This window comes from Aegilops tauschii, chromosome 6 (genome assembly GCF_002575655.3).
Source record: "Aegilops tauschii subsp. strangulata cultivar AL8/78 chromosome 6, Aet v6.0, whole genome shotgun sequence".
NCBI classification, from domain to species: Eukaryota; Viridiplantae; Streptophyta; class Magnoliopsida; order Poales; family Poaceae; genus Aegilops; species Aegilops tauschii.
In genome coordinates, this window is record NC_053040.3 from 80,064,012 (window position 1) to 80,072,513 (window position 8,502).

Here is an 8,502-nt window from a genome sequence, read left to right on the forward strand (position 1 = left end):
TGTTTTTCGGATGCGGTTGCGTGGCGTCTAGATGAAGCTACAAACCTACCCCGGTTTAGACCTTTGGACGTCGGGCCGATAGGTTTCACGGGTCGGAGTTATTAGAAAAGTAATTTCCCTGTACTACCAAACATTGGTCTCACGCGGTTTCGGGCGAGTAGAGGCTCTTTTGGCGCTTTGTTCGAAATTTTGAAACACAAGCATTCACGTTTAGAGTACTCTTGAACTATGAGGATTGACCTAAATAGACAACGTTATATTTGACCTTGTATGTTTGAAAACCTCATTAAATTATCCGCTTCTTTTTGAAATTTTGACACTTGAAATCCTATAACTACGATTATTTTGGAATGGAGGAGCTAAATTTGAATCTATTTTGTACACGACTACATATGCTATTATGTATAAAATCAGAGCAAAGATTGGTGCCCCCATAATTTAGGTATGGTTTACAAATGCCATGATATCAAATTCAAATAATTGAATGGACTTCATGTTGAATTCGATTTTTTAAACCACCTTAAGTTGAATTCAAATGTATGCTAGTTCATAGGTAGCTATTAATAATGTCCATTGTGTAACTTTCATATGTATAATGTGCTTTACACACACAACATGAACTATACTCACGTTTATATTCGATTGCTAAAGCGATGCATTGTCTGGAGTTCAAAATACTAACTATGTGGATCAATTGTGTCGAATAATAACATAGACATGCTCAAATTCGGTAGAATCTAGATGTCTGATGGATCAATGACCGCTCTGTGACGCCCCAAGACCGACGCTCCAGACGCCTTCCATGTTTTGCGTGTCAGTTGTGTTAATTTTTTTTGTTGCATTTGCATCATGATCATCATTGTAGTGTGCATATTTGTTGTGTGCTTGTTATCTTTGTGTACTCCTTCTCCTCATCTTCTTTGCTGTTTCATCTTGCCCTTTTCTTCTAAACCATCATCAAGTGCAACATCCCATCAAGCCTCTTCCTTTCAATTCTCATCCATTTATTGCAAGTGACATTTTCTTGTCCCAGTAAATGTTCACTTATTTTCTGTTAATCTTAAACCATGCCTACACCCTCTCTGCCAAATTTCAGCTCTTTTGGACTTGATCTGGTTGGAATCAAAATTGCCTCAAGTTTGAATTTAATTCAAACTTGCGATAATTTTCTTTCTCTAAAAATGGCCAAACCATTTTTATCAGATGGAGCATAATTCCAGGAGTCCAAGTATATCTCTACTTCATTCATATTCTTTCCCAAACCTCCTGGACGTTTTTCTTTAGGGACTGTTTATTTATTAAACAGAAAAATAAGTAAAAGGAGACTTACATTCTCCTTACCGGGCCTCTCCTAGACCACAGCCCACCTCACTTACCTCTTTCAGCCCGACTAGCCCACCAGAACCGATCTCTTCTGTTCTTCTTCTACCTCCTGTACGGCAGGACATCCACGCACGCCACGTCAACCTCCCGAGTGATTTGACGGCCGGAGAGCCCTCCTAGGCCCCTATATAACATGCCCCGGTGCCCTAGTCCTCGTCCTCCCTCCGTTCCGCCCCTCTCCTTCCCTTCCCGCCGCCAGGTGAGACCTCTCCACACCATAGCCGTCGCCATGGCCGAGAGGAGCCCGAGCTTTTCTCCGGCGCGATCCAGCCCGCAGCCACCGTCTTCTTCCTCGGCAGCGACACGAGCATCACCATCGTATTCGTCGCCTACGCACGCTTCCACAAGGACCTCGGGAGCTTCCTCCTTGACGTCTTCTTCCCCTGCTTCCTCTGCTTCATGGACCCGAAGCCCCGCCAAGTCCACCGCCTCGACCAGCGCATCTTCTCGCCGTCCCCAGGCACCGCCGACCTCGTTCAACTCCATCAGCATCCCCTCAGTGAGCAGCCGCTCCTCCCAGCCCCACTTTGGTTCGAGTTTCGTCGCCGTAGCCGTCGATCCTGTGCCGTCTGAGCCGCTGTTGCTGTGCTATCGCCATGGCCGTTTGAAGTTGAGGCTTTGTTTTCCGCGCACCCGCACACCTTGCCGCCGCCCTTGCACACCTCGCCAGTGGCTGCCTCTGTCCGCCCACACAGCCGCACGCCCGCCGCTTGCCCCGCTTCTCACCCCATACATGACAAGCTGCTGCCGTCGCTCGCCGAGCCGTGCCGCGCCCGAGTCGAGCGAGGGCTCAAGCTCGAGTCGCTGCACGCGCGCATCCCGTAGCTATACCGTCACCTTTTTCCGCACCCCTGCCGTCGGCCTGTGATCGCGATGATCGCCATCTTTCTCGCCGGTGTCGTCACCCAGTTCTTCTGCGATCCATGAAGAAGAAGGCTCCTGCCTTTGGATTATTCATAAACTCTGATCTTCCTGTTTAGCCACAAACAGAGCACCAGCGCAGTGGTAAGTGCCCAACGCACACACCAGAAGGTCCTGGGATCGAATCCCGGATTCCCCATTTCTTTTTCTTCTGCGCCCCTGTTTTGCTCTGTGCTATTATTTCTTTTGCACACAGCCGCTTGGGCCCGATTCCATTCTGGGCCGCTGCACTCTAATGCTTCTGGCTCTTGTATTTTTTTCTGTCCCGTGTGATTAAGCATTTATTCTTTTCCTGCATATTAACAAATGCCATCATTTTGCATTGCTAACAACTAAATAACCATGCATCTGTTTGCAGCATGTTATATATGTAAAATGCTTAGAATTTCATCTAGTTTCATATTATGCTACTTTCATCCATGTTAAAAATGTTTAACTTGTTGTTTGTTTAATTTTGCATAAATGCCATGTTATTTCATAACTATTTAACCGTAGCTCCGAATTTAATAAACTTTATATGTAAATGGGGTAGAAAAATGCCTAGTTTAACATGGTGTACTTTATTTTGCTGTTTAACAACATTAAAATTGTGTTTAGGGCAGGACAGTAGCAAATTCAAAATATGCATATGGGGATTTTTCGGAATTGTTGTATGTTATTTCCGGCCTCATTTAAACTTGCCTAAATAGATAGTTTATTTATGCTTCACCCCTTGCCATGTTTAACAACATTTAATATTGTTGGGTACATAAACGAGAGAGAACTAAATAATTGATGTGGTGTTTCTTCAATATGCAACTTGTTGCATATTGAGCTTCACTTAATTTGTAGTATTGTTTGTGCACTTTGCCATGCCATGCCTCATTAAATCGGACATGCATCATACTTGATTGTGCATCATGTCATGTTTATGTGATGGTTGTTTACTATGTTGTTTGCTTCTTTCCGGTTTGCTTCTCTCGTTAGCTTTGGTTTCATTCCGGAGTTGTGAGGATTTGTTCGACTTCGTCCGTTTGTCTTCTTCATGGACTCATTCTTCTTCCTAGCGGGATCTCAGGCAAGATGACCATACCCTCGAAATCACTTCTATCTTTGCTTGCTAGTTGTTCGCTCTATTGCTATGCCACGCTACCTACCACTTGCTATATCATGCCTCCCATATTGCCATGTCAAGCCTCTAACCCACCTTTCCTAGCAAACCGTTGTTTGGCTATGTTACCGCTTTTGCTCAGCCCCTCTTATAGCGTTGCTAGTTGTAGGTGAAGATGAAGTTTGTTCCATGTTGGAACATGGATATGTTGGGATATCACAATATCTCTTATTTAATTAATGCATCTATATACTTGGTAAAGGGTGGAAGGCTTGGCCTTATGCCTGGTGTTTTGTTCCACTCTTGCCGCCCTAGTTTCCGTCATACCGGTGTTATGTTCCTTGATTTTGCGTTCCTTACGCGGTTGGGTAATTTATGGGACCCCCTTGACAGTTCGCTCTGAATAAAACTCCTCCAGCAAGGCCCAACCTTGGTTTTACCATTTGCCTACCTAAGCCTTTTCCCTTGGGTTCTGCAGACTCAAGGGTCATCTTTATTTAAACCCCCGGGCCAGTGCTCCTTCGAGTGCTGTTCCAAACCGAGCGATGTCCGGCGCCCCCTGGGCAACCAGGGTCTATGCCAACCCGACGTCTGGCTCATCCGGTGTGCCCTGAGAACGAGATATGTGCAGCTCCTATCGGGACTTGTCGGCACAGCGGGTGGTCTTGCTGGTCTTGTTTTACCATTGTCGAAATGTCTTGTAAACTGGGATTCCGAGACTGATCGGGTCTTCCCGGGAGAAGGTTTATCCTTCGTTGACCGTGAGAGCTTATAATGGGCTAAGTTGGGACACCCCTACAGGGTATAAACTTTTGAGAGCCGTGCCCGCGGTTATGTGGCAGATGGGAATTTGTTAATATCCGGTTGTAGAGAACTTGACACTTGACTTATTAAAATACATCAACCGTGTGTGTAGCCGTGATGGTCTCTTTTCGGCGGAGTCCGGGAAGTGAACACGGTTCTTGTGTTATGGTTGTGCGTAAGTAGTTTCAAGATCACTTCTTGATCACTTCTAGCTTCACGACCGTTGCGTTGCTTCTCTTCTCGCTCTTATTTGCGTATGTTAGCCACCATACATGCTAGTGCTTGCTGCAGCTCCACCTCACTACCTTCTCCTACCCATAAGCTTAAATAGTCTTGATCTCGCGGGTGTGAGATTGCTGAGTCCTCGTGACTCACAGATACTTCCAAAACAGTTGCAGGTGCCGACGATACCAGTGCAGGTGATGCAACCGAGCTCAAGTGGGTGTTTGACGAGGACCTTGGTCGTTACTATGTTTCGTTTCCTGATGATCAGTAGTGGAGCCCAGTTGGGACGATCGGGGATCTAGCATTTGGGGTTGTCTTCTTTTCTTTTGGTTCCGTAGTCGGACCTATGTGTGTATTCTGAATTATGTATGAATTTATTTATCTATTGTGTGAAGTGGCGATTGTAAGCCAACTCTTTATCCCATTCTTGTTCATTACATGGGATTGTGTGAAGATGACCCTTCTTGCGACAATACCTACAATGCGGTTATGCCTCTAAGTCATGCCTCGACACGTGGGAGATATAGCCGCATCATGGGTGTTACAAGTTGGTAATCAGAGCCATTCCCGACTTAGGAGCCCCCTGCTTGATCGAATCACTGACGTTGTTCAGTCTAGAACAAAAATGGTTTGAGTCTTAGGATTATATATATCGGAGAGTAGGATTCTTTTTACTCCTCAGTCCCTTCATCGCTCTGGTGAGGCCTCCTGACATAGAAGTTTTGACTTTTCTCTCCTCAAATTTCACCAAATTTTTTTAGGATCACTCGGGTATCTTGGAATCGTTCCGATGGTTTTGTGACGAGAACATTGTTCTTGGTGCCTCCTGACATTTAGGGGTTATGGCAGTGTCCCGAGGAGTTGAGCTCCGTGGTGTTGTCGTCACAATTTTATCGTTGCAGTTCTGGAATACCTGAGTTTCGCCGACATCGAAAATCTCTTTTATGCAGTTGTTGGTGAGATCACCTCGACGCCACCCAGTACTGGGGCGGGAGTTCGGGAGTATTGCCATAACTCGTATAACGGATGCTTTTCGAAGGTTGAGGTAAATGATTTCCGAAGGTTTGTTGGTTATGTGTTGAAGGATGGATACTGCTGGATCTAGGTATTGTTAGTTTGGGTGAGATATATTGCGTCCCCTGTATCCCCAACACCAGATTGCATAACCAGAAAGTTTCGGGAGTTTATAAGTGGGAATTCAAGTATCTCGTAGGATATCTTTCCAACACACACATGATACGACATGGGATCTATCATATGTTTGTTTCTGGCTTATTTTGCAAGCCAATCCTTTCTTTTGTTTTAAGTTGTGGTATTCGAGTTGCTTCAATGTCAAGTGTTGATTCCATACCTTTTCCAAGTGGTGTTCTCATGTTTCTATGGGAGTGTTAATCCTTCTTGGTCATCAAGAGTGTCATCCCAATTCTATTTCCAACCGGCGTGCTTCTCTTCAGGTGGATCCGATCATTTCAACATTCGCGAGATCAATTCTAAGTTTTCTCAACGGTGTTTGTTTCATCCGTCCCAAGTTGCCTTTGTTTTTCCCGCCCTCCCACCCTTTTTTCTTCAAACGCGCAGGACGGAACCGAACGAAGGGCCTCACCTCGACCCACCGGACCTCACGCGGTGACACACCCTCTGCCCCCACGTCTCATTATCTTCTCACACCCACACATACCAACACAAACACCACACACACAGAAAATTTCTCCTGGTGCCTCTATTCCCTCCCCCCTTGCATATACACACTCAAGGGAATGGAATCTCTTGTCATGACGTCATATTCGTCTCTCTCTAGATCACTCTCATTTCTCGTGCTATCTCTCCCACGCCCCCCCCCCCCGTCGGCCCCTCTATCCATGCCTCTCTCGAATACGTAATGCACACACATACCTCTCTAGGCCCCGCCAAATGCATCAACTACACATTCACACATGTTACATCACGTACCCCATTGATCTAAAAAGCCCTATCTCACGTTTATTTCGCATACAACATTCCTTTTGAATAAAGTGTGGCCAAAAAATTATTTTAGAGTTTCTACATATATACAACATTACAAAGTTATATGGAGGAGTACGAACGCTAATTTGCATTGCATGGTGCCCACAATGACATTTATTCCGCACTGTGAATTTGTATATTTTTATACTATATACAAAGTTAGTCATAATAAAGAGAAACGAAGAGCATCTCTCTCTCCATCGCATACCCCCCTGTACGCCCCTTTCACGTATGCACACAAAACTATCTCCAGGTCCTCTAAAAGTAAGCCCCCAGAAAATTCACGCATGTTTCATCTTTCTCTCGCGATATATGCAATGACGATCATTGTATTTGAAGCGAAAGCACGATACGTACATTGGACTTCAGAATCCACTCATTGCGGTCACCATTTACGTTTAGTGGTTATTATACAGTCACGGGCTCACCGTACAACTCTGTATTTGCTCATGACATGACTAGTTGACCAGTTAAACGCTCCACGTGGCACCTCTAGTGTTGCATCACATTATCTCACTACCATCGTGCCCACCTGTCGACTTGTATCTACTCTACATCTACACTTATAAAATACATAAAATACACTCTTATAAAAAAACAGAGTTGGTGATGATGGTGTGCCTGCCATCCTGCAATATAGGCCGTCCGATTTATATCTGACGGATAGGAAAGAAACTATGAAAATTTTGCAAAAAGGTACCCACACACCTCTCCACATTTGCAAATAAGGCCTTCCCTCGTTCATCCTTTTCTCTCACAAGATAAACAAGTCATACATTTGCATCTTGATGTTACATGCAACGCACGGGCATCTTGCTAGTAAGAATGAAAACAAACGACAAAAAAATATTTGGACGGTGGTTCGAAGTCATGACCGCGGGTACAGCGGACAAGGTGGCCTTGTATTGGTATGCTGAGCCGTCTGTTTTAACACACAGGAGCTGGTGTGGTGATTATACACACACGCACGCATGCACACGAACTGTATCCACGCAACACTCACACAAACACATGCACTCACGCACGCACGCAACACTCACACGTACACACGCAGCCACGCACGCACGCAACACTCACACGCACGCACGCAACACTCACACATACACACGCACGCATGCATGCACACACCAGTACACCACACGACCAACACACACTCTCACGCTCAAGTGCTCAACCTACACGTGCATGCGCACACATCAGGCCCTGACAGACACATACACAACCAGGTGAATAACGCGCACGGGTTGGAGCCTTGTCGCGCCTGCGTAAATTTGTGTTTATCTGACCTTTTGCCTATGCGAACTGACAGGTGGGACCCACAAGGAACGTGGTCAATTTAACTAGTCAACATGGCGCCACGCAGACTATTTGGCCGGTCAACAGAGTGCAATCCTATGCTAAACTGTGAGCAAGTGACCGTATAATCACCGCAAAATGTATATAGTGACCGTAATCAGCTTATTCTGAAGTTCGGTGACCGTATTACGCTTTTCTCTCTGCAGGCCCTCCAAAACTACATCTCTACACGTTCTCGCATGTTACATCTAACAACTACGCAATACAACACTACTACTACACTCTAACACAATAAATCATATGTGTTTTTAGTTTTACTAGATATCATATTGTTACTTATAATTATGCAGTTTGCATACATTAAAATTGCCTTTGAAATGTATGGCCAGGATCATCTACCGCGCGGGATAAATCCCGCCCTTTCCTGTTTAATCGGGTTTGTATCGATGGATCGTGCGAAACATCAAAACTATAGTACTATACAGTACTACAAGTAACAGTTCACTGGGCCGTCGTGTCATCTACTCCTCCGTCGTAAGAGTGGAGCGCTCGCTTTCATAAATCTTCTAGTCCCTTTCGCCGACATGTGGGACATCAAGCTACCGGGTCCACGTGCCATACCGGAATACAGTGCAGAGAAGCCGGGGTGAAGCACCCCAGTCATGGCGCCGGCGTAGTAATCAGCAATGAGGCGTCAAAGCACAAAGCTGCACCTTTCCCGCAGTTAAGTTGGAGGGACGAAGCAACCATCATTTCACTCGTTGCTGAATCCACTTCTC

The 8,502-nt window shown here is 45.4% G+C and overlaps 1 long non-coding RNA gene across 1 annotated transcript; it reads left to right on the forward strand.

The window, feature by feature from the left end:
* Nucleotides 1-1,546: 1,546 nt before the first annotated feature.
* LOC141025537 (uncharacterized) lies at nucleotides 1,547-4,974 on the forward strand. The gene is made up of 2 exons (XR_012187228.1): nucleotides 1,547-2,388; nucleotides 3,271-4,974. It is a non-coding gene; the product is annotated as an uncharacterized lncRNA (long non-coding RNA).
* The last annotated feature ends 3,528 nt before the right edge of the window (nucleotides 4,975-8,502 follow it).